Source organism: Anabrus simplex, chromosome X (assembly GCF_040414725.1).
Source record: "Anabrus simplex isolate iqAnaSimp1 chromosome X, ASM4041472v1, whole genome shotgun sequence".
NCBI lineage: Eukaryota > Metazoa > Arthropoda > Insecta > Orthoptera > Tettigoniidae > Anabrus > Anabrus simplex.
Window position 1 is genome coordinate 445,000 of NC_090279.1, and position 20,812 is coordinate 465,811.

A 20,812-nucleotide genomic window follows, 5' to 3' on the forward strand; every position below is an offset into this window, starting at 1 on the left:
AATTCACTTGCTTTATATATAAATTTTAATGCTAGGTGTAAGATAATCTCACATTATATTTACCAGACGCGACTTTATTGTGTGTAAAATTATTATTTTGTAGACATATGTTTGAAGTAGAACATTCCTTTGTAGTGTATATCTATCCCGGATGTTTTCTGCAAGCAGCTTTCGCATAAACCGGTTAACGCCTTACTTCTTTCGCGGTCATTGCTGGTCATGGTCGTGCTTTGACCACGGTTTCATCAAGGCTACAAAAAAAAAAGGATGCTTGAACTTAAATCCGGGTCGCGGCTTACTAGCAGATGTTGTATCCAGGCAGGTTTTTTTGAAACTAGTTGTTGTTTCAAATTACATATCGCCGTTAGAACAGGTATATATACTGCGAATCGGTTGCTGTAGGTACGTTAAAGTTTAGAAAAATGACTGCTGTACAACGTAGCCTTGTAGAAAAGCTAGTGGCGCTCAGGGATGTAATCAGACTACAAGAAGAATGTGAATTAAATAATATTGCGGAAGTAGAGGGTGGCTTTGAACGCGCCATTGTGAATAGAATGAGGGAGTTCACTGACGAAGAGTTTCAGCTCTTTATTAGTGTGTACTCCGACATTATATCACGGCGCAATAGCCCTTATTTCCACCTATTTTTAATTCATAAATTTAATTACTTTCTCTGCTGCGCGTTATTAGCTGAGCTACGAGCGATGATAGAAGAAGAAAGTAACGAAGATGTTATTGGTGAGTTTCAACTTTTGTTTAATTTTAAGAAATTCGTTTACTGTAGGATTGCGAAAGATTTTAATTTTACATTATCTTTTTCTTTAATATAGTATATGAACAACAACAAGTAGAAGAGCCTGTAAGACCAGAAGAATTAAATTTCTTTGAACCGATATAGGTGAGTGTAAAAAAATATTTTTTTTTGCTTTCATTTTTTTTTCTGCTCTTAGGAAGATAAACTAATTAAAGAGATTTATTTTATGTCACACTAACACAGATACGTAAAGGAGTAGGAAAAAGGATGGAGTTTAATTTTTTATTTAAAAAATTATAAGAGTTAAATTTTGTTAAATTTTGTTTATTATAATTTATTACGACACATGTTACACAAATGTTTCGAATTAATTATGCAGAGTTGAGGTGAAAATATCTTCTTGCTTGAGGTAATGTCCAACGTTGTCATCAACAAAACAAACAGCACAGTTTCTTGAGCAAGGGAAGTCTGCAACAATAGAGAGAGGACACTATAAGATGGTAAATCTATCAGACATTAGAGTAAAAAATTAAAAATATATTATACTAGCGTACTTACTATTGATTTTTTTTTAGAATACATATTCCTTCGGAATCCATGAATTATGCGTGGCGTCGAATCCTAGCCACGATACGAAAACTTTGTCGTTCTTTTTAAAATTTTATCAATGAGGTATATTTTAGGATGTTTTGTCTTCTGCAGTTCTTGTTCATAGAACGCACCAAATATTGGTTTATTTTGATAGTCGTGAAGCAAGTAAGTTCTCGGTGATGTTTCTTTTACTTTTCTTACAGTAAATAATTCATTACTCCAATTAGGAGTATAGCCCTTTGTAAAATATCGCTTAATTTTACTTATTCGTACTGTGTCACCTACTTTAAATTTTGGTGGATAAGGTGACTTCTTTTTCTTCATTTCCCGTAATTTGTACACAGTAGCAAGTTGTTGTAGATTGTTTGTGACGTCTATAGGTTTCATACCAATCGTACGATGTTTTCGATTATTATATTCATCTAATAGTTTTGGTAGCATGCGAAGCCAGTGGTATGATCCGCACGCCGAGAATTTCCTCCACATCCACTGCTTCAGTGTTCGATTGAAGCGTTCAACTACGCTTGCCTTCAAGCTGCTCCCTGTCGAATAGTGCTTAATTTTTCTTATTGTAATCCACTGTTGAAAAATCTTATTATAAAATTCTTTTCCCCTGTCAGTTTGCAGATGTTTTGGATAGCGTTTACATTTTGAATAGATGCGTTCCATATTCTCCACTACTTCGTTTCCTGTTTTTGTTTTAAGTGGAACTGCCCAGGCATACTTTGAATAAACATCAATAACAGTTAACATGTATTTATATCCACTATTAACTTTCGAAAACAGAGACATATCAACAAGATCCGCTTGATGTAAATCATCTCTCCCCCGGCTAATAACGCTCCGTCTTTCAAAATTCTTTCGCACTGGAGCGTGGATCGATAAGGATAGCGAAATAAGCAAAGGTCGATATCGAAATGGATTCGATATATTTTATGTGATATAAATACGAGAGTGTATACATTAACGAACTCATTTTCGAATTGTTGAGTAGAGAAAGAACATCACGATGGCATTAAACAACAGAACCAGTAACGTGTATGTAACGCGACCATCATCACGTCATGATATTGCTACTAAATCATATGTAGATGAAAAAATGATGGTTAATACAAATTACGTAACATCAACATCTGACGGAAACTTAAGTATTCATGGTAAACGTTTAAAGAACGTCGGCAATCCTATAAACATGGAGGATGCTTGTAATAAAAATTATGTGTTAAAAACCGTTAAGGACAGTATTAATAAAGAAGAAATACAACGTGACATTTTAGATCTTAAAAATGAAATACATGACATATGTGAACTAGAAGAGGATGCAGTTGATTTTAAGAACAAAAGGCTGAAAGGAATAGCTCCTGCGATGAATGGAAACGAAGCAGTTTCGCTTGACACAATGCGTACGCACACTAACCATGTGCAGAGAAATTTAGAGAAACGAGTTAACGACGTTTCTGCACGCATAGAATATGTTGATTCTCTTTTACGTGATATTGTGGATGATCACCTTCCTGTAACTGACAATAACCTCAACATGAACAACAAGAGAATATCGGGTGTGGCAGATCCTGAAGAGGAACAAGATGCAATTTCGCTTTTATTTTTAGAAAAGCATACAAAAGGTAGACTACTACAAGTGAATGACGATGGATCGATAGATATGCAAAATAAACGAGTAACAAACATCGGTAAACCTATTCATTCGACGGATGCGATTAATAAAGCATACCTAGAAAAACATTCAGCAGCGCGTGAAGAACTCGAAAAACTGAAGAATGAAATAAGCAATCAACAGAAACTAAACGTTGATGTAGGTGGTACTTTGAGTATGGAAAATAAGCGAATTACTAACGTACATAATCCGTTAAATGAGAAAGATGTTGCAAATAAAGTCTTTGTAGAACAGTATGCAGCTGCGCGGAGAGAAGTTGACGAGTTAAAACTTGTCATATCTAAACTTCAGAAAAATTCTCTACCAGTAGAATCTAACGGAGAATTAAATATGAAGAACAAACGAATTACAAATGTTGATTCACCTATCCACGAGCAAGATGTTGTTAACAAACAGTATTTAGAAACGTTTGCTACTGCAAAAGAAGAGTTTGAAGTGATGAAAAAGGAACTGCACAAAAAACCAAGAAAAGCTCTTTTTCAAATTAACAGTCTACCGTCAAATCAGTCACCAATATATATGCTACAAAACAGTCGTCTTATGTATAAGCTTCCCTATACGGGTACACTTACACCGTTAACAAGTACACGTGGTTCTCTGGTATATGCGATGATTAATCACGTGAACAATCCAATCGAATTAGAAGTAGGTACACCAATTGCTGTAAAGGAAGGTGATGAAATTCAATTCCGCCTAAAAGACCCAGAACAATGGAATACTAACGATCTTCCGCTCCATATACTCTTTGAATATACTATATATGAGTAAAACAATAGACGTTACGCTTCAGTTTAAAAAATGCAGGCGAACATAGTGGAAAAAAAGTCGTGTAAAGGACAAACTAGCAAAATTAAGAAAAGATGTAAAAAAAAATATAACTCTCTTAAAGCAGATATGGCTTTAAACCAACTAAAGTTAGAAGAAACATTTAAACCAATAACTGCACCATTAAATAAACTACAGCAGCTTACAGTTAACTCGAATGGATTAATTGCAAAGAAAAATCGAAAATTGAATAGTTATATAAGTGATGAGGCAGAAGAAGAATCAGAAGAAGAAGAAACTCTGGACAGAAAGGTTACAACTCTCCTGCAAAATTATCTTAACCCACAATTGAGACACAAAGTTGATAGAATATTCGGGGTTCGAGTAGTTCATGGAGAACACTATTTAGGGAGTAAAAAAGTACTGTTTCGCGATAACAATCTTATAATTGACAATTTTAACTATCCTTTAACTGAAGGTCTCCTTGAATTAATATTTCAGAAAGATCCGGACGCACAGTTGTATGATGATAAGGATCTGTCAGCTTACAGTCATATATTAAATTACACTAACGTGCACAGGAAACAGTATGACGCAGGCAAGCCAATGAGAGGCACGAAATCGCTCAAATTTCAAAAAATTATCAAGCCATTAGTAGAAGATGCAAAAGTGAAAAAAGGAAGGAGCACACCAAAATTTGTAAGTGTACACAAATACAAACGTACAGGAAGAGGATCAAAAGTAGCCAAGTGGAAAAATGAACAAAGAAAGAAGATCGAATTAGTTCACTGGAATGATCCAAACAGTCTAGTAGAGAGACTGAAAAAGTTAATAGCATCTAGAAGTGCTGGTCATTCGTCACACGAAAACGAAATCTTGTCAATCGAAGAAGAACTTCGAAAGTCGAGGTACATCGAATAAATGAACACTGCGCGGTGGGACGAACTTCCGTTCGCAAATATATTTAAAGCGGTTAGATTCTCAAAGGATATTTCAGTAATCTATGAAATTGGATGTGAAGACAGAAGAAGCAACTGGCAACAACTGGCTATAGATCGACTGCGATTCAAGAAACGAATAGACGACACAGAACGAATTCTTTTACCTATACTTTATGAACAATATCAGAGAAGAAATAGCGAAAGAACTCCACGCTCCAGTGCGAAAGAATTTTGAAAGACGGAGCGTTATTAGCCGGGGGAGAGATGATTTACATCAAGCGGATCTTGTTGATATGTCTCTGTTTTCGAAAGTTAATAGTGGATATAAATACATGTTAACTGTTATTGATGTTTATTCAAAGTATGCCTGGGCAGTTCCACTTAAAACAAAAACAGGAAACGAAGTAGTGGAGAATATGGAACGCATCTATTCAAAATGTAAACGCTATCCAAAACATCTGCAAACTGACAGGGGAAAAGAATTTTATAATAAGATTTTTCAACAGTGGATTACAATAAGAAAAATTAAGCACTATTCGACAGGGAGCAGCTTGAAGGCAAGCGTAGTTGAACGCTTCAATCGAACACTGAAGCAGTGGATGTGGAGGAAATTCTCGGCGTGCGGATCATACCACTGGCTTCGCATGCTACCAAAACTATTAGATGAATATAATAATCGAAAACATCGTACGATTGGTATGAAACCTATAGACGTCACAAACAATCTACAACAACTTGCTACTGTGTACAAATTACGGGAAATGAAGAAAAAGAAGTCACCTTATCCACCAAAATTTAAAGTAGGTGACACAGTACGAATAAGTAAAATTAAGCGATATTTTACAAAGGGCTATACTCCTAATTGGAGTAATGAATTATTTACTGTAAGAAAAGTAAAAGAAACATCACCGAGAACTTACTTGCTTCACGACTATCAAAATAAACCAATATTTGGTGCGTTCTATGAACAAGAACTGCAGAAGACAAAACATCCTAAAATATACCTCATTGATAAAATTTTAAAAAGAAAGAACGACAAAGTTTTCGTATCGTGGCTAGGATTCGACGCCACGCATAATTCATGGATTCCGAAGGAATATGTATTCTAAAAAAAAAATCAATAGTAAGTACGCTAGTATAATATATTTTTAATTTTTTACTCTAATGTCTGATAGATTTACCATCTTATAGTGTCCTCTCTCTATTGTTGCAGACTTCCCTTGCTCAAGAAACTGTGCCGTTTGTTTTGTTGATGACAACGTTGGACATTACCTCAAGCAAGAAGATATTTCTACCTCAACTCTGCATAATTAATTCGTAACATTTTGTGTAAAACATGTATCTTAATAAATTATAATAAACAAAATTTAACTAAAGATTAACCTCTTGTAATTTTTTAAATATTAAATTCCATCCTTTTTCCTACTCCTTTACGTATCTGTGTTAGTGCGACGTAAAAAAAATTATATTTAATTAGTTTATCTTCCTAAGAGCAGAAAAGAAAGCAAGATAAATAAAATATATTTTTGCACTCACCTATAACAGTTCAAATAAATTAAATTTCTCCTCCTCCTCTAGGCTCACTTCTTAATCTTCTCCTATATAGAAAGAAAAAGTTAATGTAAGATTAAAATCTTTCGCAATCCGACAATAGACGAAGTCTTGAAATTTAGAAAAAAGTTAAAACTCACCAAAAATATCGCCATCACTTCCGTGATCATCCATTAGCTCTCTTAGTTCTGCTAACATCGCGTTGCACGAAAAGAAACTAAATTTGTGGATAAATAATATATTGAAGTTCGGGCTTTCGCGCCGTAACAAAATACGTGTATGCAGCCTAACGAGAAGCCGAAACTCTTCGTTAGTCATATGCCGAATTCTGTTAACAATCGCTCTTTCAAATGAGCCCTGAACTTCTACTATATTATTTATCTCACTCATTTCCATTAATCTAACTATTTCCCTCAACGCTAGAAGCTTTTCAAAGAGAGTTTCTTGGACGGACGGCATTTCGAAGGCAGTTTGAAACTGTAACGTACCTACAGCAAGCGATCGCTGTATATATACCTGTTCTAACGGTGATATGTAATTTGAAAAAAACAACTAGTTTCAAAAAACCTGCCTGGGTACAACATCTGCTAGTAAGCTGCGTAGCGAACCGGACTTGAGTTCACGCATCCTCTTTTTTTGTAGCCTTGATGAAACCGTGGTCAAAGCACGACCATGACCAGCAATGACCGCGAAAGAAGTAAGGCGTTAACCGGTTTATGCGAAAGCTGCTTGCAGAAAACAACCGGGATAGATATACACTACAAAGGAATGTTCTACTTCAAACATATGTCTACAAAATAATAATTTTACACACAATAAAGTTGCGTCTGGTAATATAATGTGAGATTATCTTACACCTAGCATTAAAATTTTTATATAAAGCAAGTGAATTCGCTCACATCTAGATGAGTACAAGTTCGATCCTCCTCGTTAGCAATCATAAAATTATTCTCTCTAGTTCGCTATTTTAACGCTAGGTAACTGCTAAGAGAAGTGTACTTTAAAGCTAACTGGAGTATACACCATGTCAGTGTGACGTAACGTAAACTGTAGCACACTATTTAAAAAAGTGTGTGAATAAATATTAAGGTATTGTCTTTGTTGGCAACAGTGTGTGCGTGTCATCAGTCATGGAGAGACAAGTAAAGAATGAGTTTGGTGAGAAGAGAAACCGTAACATCCAGTGTAAATGTGAACTTTGTACACCAAGTATTAAACCTGATCCTTTACGTACAATATATTTCTCATTAGTAAGTGAGGCTATTACATCATACTATACACATGGCAGTTTACTTCGAATGTCACAACATCTAATTCGCTATTTACCATCTGGGTTTCTCTCAACATATGCCGCTAAAGATTTAGATGAAGCATGGGAGAAACTACCCTACTATGTAAAAGCAAAACTGGAAATAGCAGTCTGCAGCCCATGTGTCAGACATTTTTGCTACAGAGGACAGGATGAAGTTGATGGTTTTGACGGGGCGAATCCAATGATTAAAGACTGTGAAGCATGTAAGAAAGAATTTAATCATGTATTTTGAACTAACAGGTAAATAAAACAGTGTGATGTTCCACTTATTATTCGAGTTGCATGAATAATTCATCCTAACCTATATATGCATACACATATTTTTTTTGTTTTTACACCATCCAAATGCTATAACCTTGAATCCTTTACCAGATTTTATTTTTTCTATCCTCAAATCACCAACCTGTGTAGGTGTGACAAATTATAGCTTTCTCTCACACACTGTCTCAATTCAGAGGTTGATTAAGAAATAATTCGAAATATTTTATTTAAAAAGAAACCATGCTTTACAGTTTTTCAACCAATATTTCAGCTACGTGGCAGCACGTTCTTTTGTTTTGTTAAAACACTGTCGTGTTTGATGTCTTTGTTCACTGAAGTTCTTTGCTGTTGTTCTTTGCGGTGAATTCACGCGCCCCTAACCGATTCATTAGACGATTTATTATTTCATCTTCCGTGCTAAACATATATATTCGTTATAATTTTTGATGAGATAGCACATCATGTGATTGCCTAACTAATTTATTAGTTCAGAGATCATAATGCATTTTTTTTTTGTGTTAGCCATCTTGGACAAAGATAATAAGAAATCACAGACATGACACTCTCATGTATGAGCTGTTTGACCTCGATGAGTATACACAGTTGCCGACGTATCCAACAAAAATGGCGAGATGTTTTTGTTTTATTCCGTATGTAAAAATTCATACTATCGCGTTCGTAACAACGGAATGTCTTAATCATCCTCTGATTTCAGACTTTATCCGATTTTTTTTTTAAATTTGTTTTTTACCTAGTACAATGATATTTCATAGATGACATTTATTGATGTAAGGTTAGTAAACAATGCGTGTATCTATCGTCAAGAATTACAGCTAGATTTGCATCCTGTTGAAAAAATAATTAAAGGTAAGTAGTCATGAAAAATATTTTTATTATTTAATTAAACTAAGCACTTTTGTGTTGTCCTTCACTCATCACCAACCAGTTGGCTAGAGTTGTTACTCGCTAACCTTCAACAGACCAAAAAAAAATCTCATATCCTGTTCACCTTTTGGGCAGCAAGTAACCTTGTCAAGCAAATCCAGTTGCTGCAATTATTTAACATGTAGCTGTCTCACCTTGAGCAGTGAGAGGAACTCCAGCAAATAACTTTTAGAAGCAAATCTACTCACAGAACCTTGCCTTTCAAGAAATATTTACCTCTTACATAAAGACCTCTGGGTAAGTGTAGTTAACATTTCCTACATGCACCCTAACAAGTAAAAAGAACTCTGCAAAAAAAAAAAAATATACATATATATATAAATTTAGTACCATATCTAACATGATGATTTTTGTCAAAATGTCTTTCCTGTCACCAACATAAACAATTCAAGAGGTAATCACATAGGCAAGTAGGGTAGAATATTTTTTTTTGAGCTAAGCCGTTTTATTACACTCAATAGATGATATTTTTTTTTAAATCTCTACTAGAAGAGTGAGGTTAATAGTGAACTTGTTTTGCTCTTACAATACCTTTCAGTAAAAAGATACTCAATTACGCACCAAAACAAGTGATGTCACCTATCACGCCCACCCACCCTAAGCATAGCAGTAGTAAGCCACCGCAAGGAGCGACATTCCACACTTGTGTGTAGCCTTGACAGCGAGAGGCGCCCCCCGCACGTGCCTTGCCAAGTGAGAGGCCCCTTCAGGGAGTGAAGCGCACGGGGGCATGCGCAGTGGCTGCCGCTGGTCCAGAATTCTTGTCTCGAAAAGCTGGTCCAGAATTCTTCTAGATACTCTACTGCTGTGTTAAGGATGGTTCACAAGCCCTAGCCTCTGCTACTGTAGATGGTAGAAAAAGCATCAGCCTCCTCGTATTCGTAATTCCCCTAGCTCGGGGACTGGATGCTTATGACGTCTTCAGCATTCACTTCATCAGGTCACCATTAAGCCTTTTCAGAGGCTATGCATTATTATTATTATTATTATTATTTCTTAATTCGTTTGTCCTCCAGAGTTAGTTTTCCCCTCGTACCTCTACACTCAAGGCCAGTGTCCTGGAACGTGAGACTTTGGGTCGGGGGGATACAGCTGGGAAGGAGGACCAGTACCTCTTCCAGGCGGACTTGCCTGCTATGCTGAATAGGGACCTTGTGGGGGATGGGAAGATCGTAAGGGATAGACAAGGAAGAGGGAAGGAAGTGGCCGTGGCCTTAAGTTAGGTACCATCCCGGCATTTGCTTGGAGGAGAAGTGGGAAACCACGGAAAACCATTTCGAGGATGGCTGAGGTAGGAATCCAACCCTCCTCTACTTAGTTGACCTCCTGAGGCTGAGTGGACCCCGTCCCAGCCCTCGTACCACTTTTCAAATTTCGTGGCAGAGTCGGGATTCGAACCCGGGTCTCGGGGGGTGGCAGCTAAACACACTAACCACTACACCACAGAGGCGGACATTATTATTATTATTATTATTATTATTATTATTATTATTATTATTATTATTATTATTATTATTATTATTATTATTATCATCATCATCATCATCATCATCATCTCAGTTGCAAACAATAAGCATGGCCAACAATGAAGTTTGTGAAGTTCGCATGAGCCACATAACCACAAATACTTTTCATACTTATTTACGTTAAAATACCCTTTGTATGGATTCTTGTGTTTCTCCTCCTGTTCACACTGTAACCGAGTAAGAGGTGCGGTAGGCTTATTCTTAATTATCAGCAATTTAACTTCATATTTCAGTTGCGAGAATGGTTTATCCAACAGCTGACACACGGTTCAGCCATTTCACAGAAGTAACATCACAAGGTCACTGTCACGTTAAACACTATAACTTCAGATAAACTAAAATTGTTCTGACATCAACTGAAATATACCAGTAATTTCCAACTATAAGCAACCCGTAAGATGTCCAGCACATGCAAAAGCAAATCGTGATACAGTAGCACATGGGTGAATCCCATCAATTCGGACACTTCCGGAGAACTTCGAGTCTTTGGGCCTTCTCTTCCCACCACTGTCTCTCGTTAGTGGCGGCGATTTGACGGACCGAAGGCTAGTACAGCTCAAGGTTAGTATCCCCTCGTTCCCCGCACCTTACCGACATTCGCCAGCAAGCCTCGCGCGGCGAGTCGAGGGGAGTGAGCAGAAGGCCTGGGCTGCGATGTTAGTCTCCGATGCCTTGCTCTCAGAAATACGATCGACGTTCTTTCTCAATGCTCTCGCGTTGTGTAAATGGAAGAATGTGTCAGATGCTTACATTATAATATTTACATTTCCATCGTTCTCATTTGAGGCTTGGGCTTCACTGATAGCCTTGGTAGCCCTCAGTATACGCCACTAAACCCAAGCTAAATTTTATGCTGCCGTAGTTTCAATGAAATGGCAGAATGGGTTTGAACATAACACAGGTTGAAAGGAGGGAGCTGACGGCTGTCATACTGAGCTATGTACAGGGGAGAACGCCCAATGACATAAGAGGCATGTCGGTACAAAAATATTGATCCCATACGAAACATGAGTGGGTCACTAGTTGCACTATGCGATATTATGCATTTCAATCTAAACATTTTAACTCTTACTTCCAACAAATCCTTTGCGAATCTTCCCCCAAGAAATGCCGCATTTGATTCTTTGATGCGTTTATGAATAACCGTGATATCGGAAAAGGAGGGTGCAACTTTCAGTCAGTCGCCACTGATCTGCATTCAGGGCAGTCACCAGGTGGCAGGTTCACTATTTGATGTGGACAGGTCTTACGGTGACAATGAGACAGGGAAGGAAGTTACACTGGCCTTAGTTTGCCTGGTGTGCAATTTGGAAACCACAGAAATCAATATTGAAGTGTGCTGAGGTGGGGTTTGATCCCATTTTCTCCCGACAGTTATGTGGTCACTAGCTCTGTGGAAACATTTTAGTTATGCTGTAACTAAGCTGTGATGGGAAAAGTGCAAAATAAAAGTGATTGGGTTCAATTAATTACCCGAGCAGAAATTAATTTCTGAATGTAATCAGTAAAGCTACAATAATCGTAGGACGCGAGTCTTCAGAGAACCACTGAGTTTTTTTTACATGGGTATGCCAGAAGGAAATGCATTAGTCTGTTTTGTACCTTTCAGTACAAGGACATTAAGTGGCTATCATCGCTGCGTGAGACTAAATAGACATTCAAAATGATAGCTCTCGAGCGAAATTAGAATGTCACTTTCGAGTTTTCAGGGTAACTTACTCAAATAGGGGAGTGGAAATGCCTTACCCCGTTCATTGTCACGTGTTTATTCCGGCTCCATTCTCCACGACTTGGGGGCTGAATGAGGCGACTTTAAGGGAGACCAAGGACTGTCAACTTGGGAGTGTCGTTTGGTGACCACGGTTCCGCTAGCTGAGTCTGGTATGAGGCTCCTCCACGGTTTGCGAGTCCTCCCTCTATTTTGCCGATACCTTCACTTCTCCTGCATTTTCCCTCTGATTTGTGTTAATAGAGGATGGTTGCCCAGTTGTACTTCCTCTTAGAACAATAATCACCACCACCTTCTCACGATTACCTAAATCTCAACAAGTTGTGAGTAAATGAACGGGTGCTGATCAGTGGCGGCTCGTGACAAAATTTTTAGGAGGTTCACAACATTTCTGTTCATGTCTCAAATCAGCAAAAGAGTAACATAGGTACATAAATCATTTCACTAACAGTTCCTTGTACGGTTCCTTCTTCACAAATACTTTGGTAGAACCCCTGTAACCGAGGATAAATTTTATACGAGACTAATTTGTTAGTGTAGAACAAAAGTAAAATTCACAATAACTTTACTACACTGAGATTATTGAAGGATGCGAGCACTATTCTTGGTTTTTAAACAGCACGAATTTCACCTGGGTGTTAGTGTAGAACCAAACCAAACCTCATGGCCTACCAAGCAACTGCTGCTCAGCCCGGTGGTCTGCAGATTACGAGGTGTCGTGTGGTTAGCACGACGAATACTCTCGGCCGTTATTCTTGGCTTTTTTGACCGCCATCTCACCGTCAGATAGCTCCTCAATTGTAATCACGTAGACTGAGTGGACCTCGAAACAGCCCTCAGATCCAGGTTAAAATCCCTGACCTGGCCGGGAATCGAAACCGGGGCCTCTGGGTAAGAGGCAGGCATATTACCCCTATAATAGTAAAATTCATAATAGCTTTACTGCACTGCGAACACTGAAGGATGCGAGCACTATTCCTGGTTTTTAAACAGCACGAAGTTCACCTGGGTATGACGAGAAGCATAGAAGGAATGTGTACCGCATTTACCGGTAATTTTTTTTTAAATAATTATTTCCGAATTGACCCCAATAGTCTCCACATTATCTCGGTTAGTTAGGGCTCTACTGTATCACATGGTAATTATTCTCATTTTGCTAATTATAGCCACTACTATAAACAATTTAGCATGCAGTACAACCAACAATACTAGATCATGCTTATTTAAATGATAGAATTTAGATTAGAAACTCACGTAAATGCTGATTATTTGTACAGGAAAGCAATCCTTCTGTCTTTCAATCGCTCAAATTTCTCAATCACTTTACGATTGAAGTCACTGATTTTGTTGACAAATCTCTTCTCAATAGCAAGCATAACCAGCACTGACAGTCGTTCTCCAGTCATGGTGTTCCTCAGAAACGTTTTAATTCGTATTCAAAGTAGAAAAACACCTCTCAGGCTCCGCTGTCGTAATTGGGGTTGTGACAACAATTCGGAGTAATTCGCATACTTGTGGAAATGTGTCCCTATCTAGTTCATTGTCAAGTAGAAACTGCAACATGGAAATGGCCCCATCATCTTTCTGAAAGCCATTTCTCATATACAATACTTCTAGTTCAGTCTTCAGCTGTATCTTATTTAGGCAGGGATACATATGCGCCATTGTATTCAGTTCTCTTTCTGGAAAAGAGTCTGAACAGACACCAAAATGCCTATTCAGAATGAGGGTACTAGCGAAATCTGCCGGTAATGTAATGCAATAGTAGCTCCTGGGAGGCTGTGGCTAACCATAATAGGGGAGGTGGCGGACCCATGTGGTCAACTGTAATACTGCCACTGGGTTGAGGGTGGCTCTAGACGACAAGGCACGTACCTTACCGTGCTCCTCGCTAATGGGAATATCAGTGCAGAAAACCATGACGTCATCTGCTTTGCGCATGCGTATAGTCTTCAGCACAATAGCGCATTATCCAGTGTGCTCGCTGCACTGTCAGTCAAAACGAACAACTGTCGGTGTAACGGAGCTTCGATATTAGTCGATTGTCGAATGCTTTCGATCGATTGTCGAAATCAGGTCGAAAGAAAGGAATGAATGCGTAAATATGTAATAAAACTGGGTGTTCACGTGCTCCTGTGCTCCTGAGAGCCCACCGCCACTGGTGCTGATGCTCCAGAGTTACCAAGCTCTCGATGCGATGTACATCGATTACTACAATGTATCGATTACAATTTTATTTTCAGAAGTAAATCACAAGTAAAAGTTACTAAGAAGGTAGTCGTTACAAGTAATGCAATTACTTGCTAACTCTATAAGTAAGATATTCGTGCTCATGACACAAGCTCGTATTACTACGTGTTAACGGTACTGATGTCGGACCAGAGTACAGCTTACTGTATTGTTACATCCTGATTGTTACAGAGCACTTCATAGGCAAGTAATACCTGTTAGCGCTTGTCCCGCAATGGAGCAGGGTCTGCTGTCTCTTGTAAGCCAATCATCACTTGGTTCTATAAGAGCATCATTCGAAACAAGATGAACGTCCCTCATGTCTTCTTGAAGGTGTTTCTGGGACCGACCACGTGGCCTGTTTCCAGTTGGTGTGATGTGAAGTGCCCTCTGTACACATTACATGGCCATACCAAGTAGGTTATAAAGATAATAGCAGAAACACTCTCCAAAGTGCAGCCACTACCACAATCTAGCGGCTCGCTGTCGACTGCTCCTTGTGGCTGCTATGACATAATACCTGAAGCAGAGGTCTCGAAATTTCACCTGCACACGAAAATATATTGGTTTTAAGCTTTAGACGAATTATGGAATAGCTCTCTAAGTACAAAATGTTTGATCTGCGGTTATAACATTTTAGTAGTCACGAAATACCCTGAGGCATGAAAAGTAACATCCGTTTTAGGCCTACACCTAGACCAAAACTACTGGATTTTACATGTGATAGTCCACTGTGTACAATTTTTACATACCATGTAATATTCATTCAAAAATAAATTATTCTCCCGTTCTCAAGCTATTTTCTACAAATTGAAGATTAGTCATGACAAATTTCTGTAACAATTTGCATAAACTTCAGGCCAGGCAACCATATATACTGACAACCATGCACATACCATAATTATATATATACTATCTTATGTACATCCCAATGCACTTGGATATGAAATTACATATGCGTTACTTTCTGTAATTTGGCATTTTTCTTTATCTACTGAGATGTGTAGAAACCATTCGTTTTATTTACAAAAGCTTTATTGAGAACTGTAAAGTATTTATGGGCCAACAAGGAATAACAGTTGTCACAAACACATTCTACACTAACATATTCATTCAAGAAGGTCTTCACTAACTTGTCTTTGATATCTTGAGTGTCCAACCAATGACATAATTGTCTGCCTTCGCCTGTGTGGTTTGCACATTACTGTCGACGATCTCAGTTTCTTCATTACAATTAGGTCTCTTATCACTAATATTTAATCTTACATTCACAGTGTAACTTAGTTTAAATTATTGTGTTTGGTTAGGATACTGCAACATCAGCCTCAAAATTGCTATCGTGTGAAGGGGATAGTAAGTTATTTATCTAACAGTTCTTAATGCACTGTGAAAATTAGATGCATCTGGAGCGATATTATTGCCCTCTTTATCCCTGACAATGGGAAATTAATTTTCCAGACAATCCTGTGCCTGTCTTCTAGTGAATAGAAATTGAAAATCTATTGCTCCAATAATTCTGACCACAAAATCTTAAGAGCATTGACATTATCTACCCAACATTGATACCACCTCTGTTTAACACAATGATCTGCCTTAGATATTTTCAATTTCTACCAATTTTCCTAAATTATTATAATTACTGCAAAGGTGTTTTCAATACTGCTTAGGGCCTGTGGTACTACATTTGGAGGAATTGATGATGTCAAATAGTATGTCACATATTTCAATTAAATCAGCTCTAATAGCTGCAGAGGGTGACAGTGAATTACACTGAACACGCACCTTTATGCCACAAGCAACAGATTGACTCACAGTCTGAACAGTTAAACACACTCTCATTGGTGAAAAGGAGGGAAGAGAAATACATTTTTGGTTAAGTTTGGGGCTAGTCTGGGAACAATGGTTGAATCTTTGTTATAAAATTCTTCAGTATGAGACTAGGTAAAAATTTCCACTCCTACATTTAAATCATACTTCATTAGATTGTTTTTGAGTGATTCAATCAAGTGAGGGGCATCATGGATAAAGTATATTTTTTCACCATTTATTCCTGTTACTGGGATACCGTGGTAGACAGAGGTGAAACAAGGTCTTTCAGCAACGGAGCAAGGTTTCAGGTACAGAAGTAGCTTGGTAGCTTAGATATGTACAATCTTCCGAGAGCACCTTTTGCTCTACAACGTTACAGCCTTCCAAAAGGCACCATTCAATATTTACACTAACACCTCTACAAGAATAGAAAGAGCATCTATGCTCTATGAACTTATCTAGGAGGCTGCGCTCCGAACCTTATACCCTTACTGCCTCCTCAAGGCAACCTGCAACTTTTATATTTACAACCAGAGCATCTGTGCCCAATAAAATTAACACTTTCCAGGCCTCTCGAGGCACAACCGACATTTTACAATTCAAACCGCATTCACTGTCTTAAACACTCAACAGTCTAACATCTTAACATAAATAATCTATTTTGCAGAAGTATACAATACCCATTATACCGGAACTTGGTGGGAGAAGACACACAGATAAAAGTTACTGACCCAAGAATCAAAATGATGCGGAGGCGGACACTTGCACTCCTTGAAATTTGCACTCAAAACATCAAAACCCTATTTGGACTTCGGCCCGAAGTTACAGAGGCTGAGCCTATACTACTGAGGTGACCAGGTGGAGAAAATTTAAGTTACGAAAGCTACAGACAGAAAACGGTTACAAAGTCCTAGTCACCTCTAAGTCAAGTTGATAGGGAACTCAAGAGGTGTCACTCTCTCTAGTCCCGAATTTTAACTAAGTGCTTTTCGGCTCGTTTAAAATTTACATTATACGTAGATATTTACATTTTAGAAGACTGGAAATTTAATGTTACATTATTAAAGATAGGAAACTCTCCCCTCGAGTTAGCTTTCAGAGGCTATCACATAGTTATTAAAGGGCTGCCATTACCATAATCTGCTGGAATACTCGATGAAGGGCGAGACGCCGCCGCCTCATCTATTAACACACACTCAGTAGACTGGACGATCAATAAGGCAAGGTAGCTCGAAAAGGTACCAGATTTTATATCCGAGAGAAAGGTTCTAGAGAGCTCTGGGCTAAGGCTCAACACACCTCCAAAGTTTATTGGATAATCAAAAAGGTACAAGACGGATCCTATTTGCTAAAAAGAAAAAATACAAAATTTTATATTGGTAGATATTTGAAGTTAGTGGACAGAGATAGAAGTGTTGCAAGCTGTAATACACCCAAAACAAAGCATAATCAACCCAGTTTAAGAAACCTCAAAATAAAAATTTCTTTAGGATTTGAATAGTTCCTCTTCACACTAGAGTGCATAACGTTAGTTTTTGGGCAGAGATATCTGTAGAGAAAAGTCCAAACTTCTTGCGCTAGTAGCTGCGACATTCATATATCAGATGGCATTCTTCAAGACGCTTCATTTCCCTTAAAGTCTCTCCTCAAAGTTAAAGTTTGACATTTCGCTGGTTGTTTCGCTGTTCGCAAGTTGTAGTTTACAGAGAGAAATTTTCTTGAAAAAGTTCATTTTTAAGAAATTACGTTAAAAACAAGTCTTGAAGTCTTCTTCCAGCCGTACCAGTGTAAGATATACAGTTCAAGTTTTGACGGCAAAAGCAGCCGCCGCAGCCGGTCCCAAAGTTGGGTCACCCGGATCCCCCAAGTACTCTCAGATACATCTCTCCCGCTACATTGAGAGGGGTAGCCATGGTGTTGGTCGCCACAGACCAAATATAGTGATAATGCTGCAAGATGGGTAGGCACCACAGCCCTCGCCGGAAAGGATGGTGTTCCAATACGCCGTTATGCAGGAGACTGGGCCAGAGCAGAGTGGGCCGTTACCACACGCCGGCATCCATCGCCAGATGTTGAGACACGGCCGCAGATGAAAGAGAGGGCACTGAAACTGTCATTTATTTGGCGACAAAAATTGTTTTTGTGGGCAGCGAGAGTTGTGTATTTTTCTAAGTTGCAGTTTCTGATCAGGCCGGCTGCATGTGTGACTAGCAGGCTTGGGCTTAGAGGAGCGCAACTGGATAAAATTAACCTAACTAGAGGGGAAGGTTGTACAGGATTAAGTATATGCAAAAGATACTGCCGTCAGGTGGATATGTGAGGGGCAGAAGGCCTCCCCATATACCTTACACGCTGATATTTTTTAAACATTTACAGAACTGACGCCGAATAAATATAGCTGATTCCTTACTGCCATGACTTAGTGGCCTATACTGCAAAACAAAATATTATGCCGGTTTAATCTGCGAAAGTGTTCTCTAAATATCCTCTTAGTGGCTAGGTAACTGACCAAAAGAATAACAGGAGTAAAGAAGTCCAAAAACTATATATGGCCAATGAAATCTGGGGGCAAGATTTCCTGCAGGTACGAAATTCTTAACCATAACTTGATCTCCAACCTTTAAATTGGTGGGCCTACGTCCACGATCATATCTCTCTCTAACCTTTTCATGAGAAGCCTTCAGATTACTTTCAGCCTTCTTCCATAGGTCTCTGATATTATCAGGACCTATTGTCTCTGGTAATCTGTCATTGAGTGACGAAAGATTAGACAGCGGCGTGTTGGGAAAAAATTTAAACACGAGAGAGGCGGGAGTGAACTTGCGGGACTCATGAACAGCCGAATTTAAAGCAAAACATAACCAATGCAGAGAAGTATCCCACTTGGAATGATCTCCATGATGAAAAGCGATCAACACGGATCGAAGATTACGATTGATCCCCTCAGCCGGAGATGATTGAGTGTAATAAGTGGAAGTTGTTACATGGGATATAGACAGATTGAAACACAATTTCCGGAATGAGTTAGATATGAAAGCCTTTGCATTATCAGAAACTATATATTGACAGGGGCCAAAAGAAGCAGATAGTATTAAGACAAGAAATAGTAGACTGAGCCGTAGTCAGCTTAGTGGGAAACAACCATGAAAATCTAGTGAAGCCGTCTACACTTACAATAATAATAAATTTATTCCCGTTCCTGTTTGATCCCTAATGGGGTCTCATGATAGTATTTGAAGATCATTAGCACAAGAAAGGTTGGAACCACAACCCCGTTCCTCAATACATAAGGGGCAACATGTTCCCCAGAAGAAATGGTTTCCATTATCGGAGCCAGCACGGGATCTTCTGGTTGATAATTCTCAGTGTCACGAAACAGAGTCAAAATAGCATTAATACTAGGAGGTGTGGGCATAGAAAGATAAGAACTAACTTCCTGTTCACTGGTCTCAATATCACTAGAAAACATGTGGCTTAGTCCACCAGCAACTACATTTTCTGATCCCCTAATGTGTCGTACATCACATAGGAAAGCTGAGATCCTGATAGCCCGACGGGCGTTACGTCCGTTACTACGAGGCCACTTTAAGGCTGCTTGTGTCTTTCCAATTCAAATTTGACATGTTCCAGATAAAGGCGGAACTTCTCCAGGGCAAACAAGACTGCCAAAGCCTCTAATTCATAGCTAGAATACTTTACTTCTCGAACCGATACGGTCCTAGACGCATAGAAGGTATGCCGCCTTCCGAGTTCCGTTTCCTGAAAAAGGACAGCAGCCACAGCAGATGAACTGGCATCACTTTGGACAGTGAATTTCTTAGAGAAATCGGGCATGACTTGTACAGGGACGTTACAAAGAGCTAAATTAAGGTCTTCAAAAGCGGCTGGCTGCGACGGCCCCCATTCAAATTTTACACCTTTCTTGCGAAGTAAGTTCAAAGGGCGCCGCCCTAATAGCAAAGTTAGGAATACATTTCCTGAAAAAATCACCATGCCTATGAATCTAGCGATTCCCGTTATGTCCTTCGGAGGCTTGAAGTCACGAGTAGCCTGTGTTCTGGAATGGTCAATATAAACACCATCGGGCGACACAGTATGCCCTAAGAACAACATAGAAGGATTAGAAAAGGCTACCTTAGATAATTTAACGGTCAACCCAGGCTTCCGAAGGTGATTGAGGACTTCCGTCAGATGATCTAAGTGCTCTTCGGAGGTCACTGAAAACACGACATCATCGAGGTAATGTGTCAGATATTCGAATTTGATATCGGAGAAGACCCTCTCCAGCTGTCTAGTAAGGACAGCTGCATACGTGTGGATCCCGAAGGGGCGCGGTAGTATTGATACAGATTCCAATCCGTGGCGAAAGCTGTCAGGTGTTTGGATTCTTCTGCCAGAGGTATTTTATTATATGCCTGGTTAAGATCTAATATGGTAAAGAACTTAGTCTTGCGAAACCATGAAAACAAGAATGAACATTCAGAAGGGGTACAGATTGTAACAAAACCGATATATAAGGCCCTCAGGCCTCCTCTTCCATCTAACCAGGAAGTGAAATATACATTTTTTTTGCTAGGGGCTTTACGTCGCACCGACACAGATAGGTCTTATGGCGACGATGTGAAATATACATATATTACATTGTGTTACTCACAATAAGTAGATCTCATACAAATTAAATTAATAAAAATACAAGGATGGTGAGATTACATTAAGATGAAATA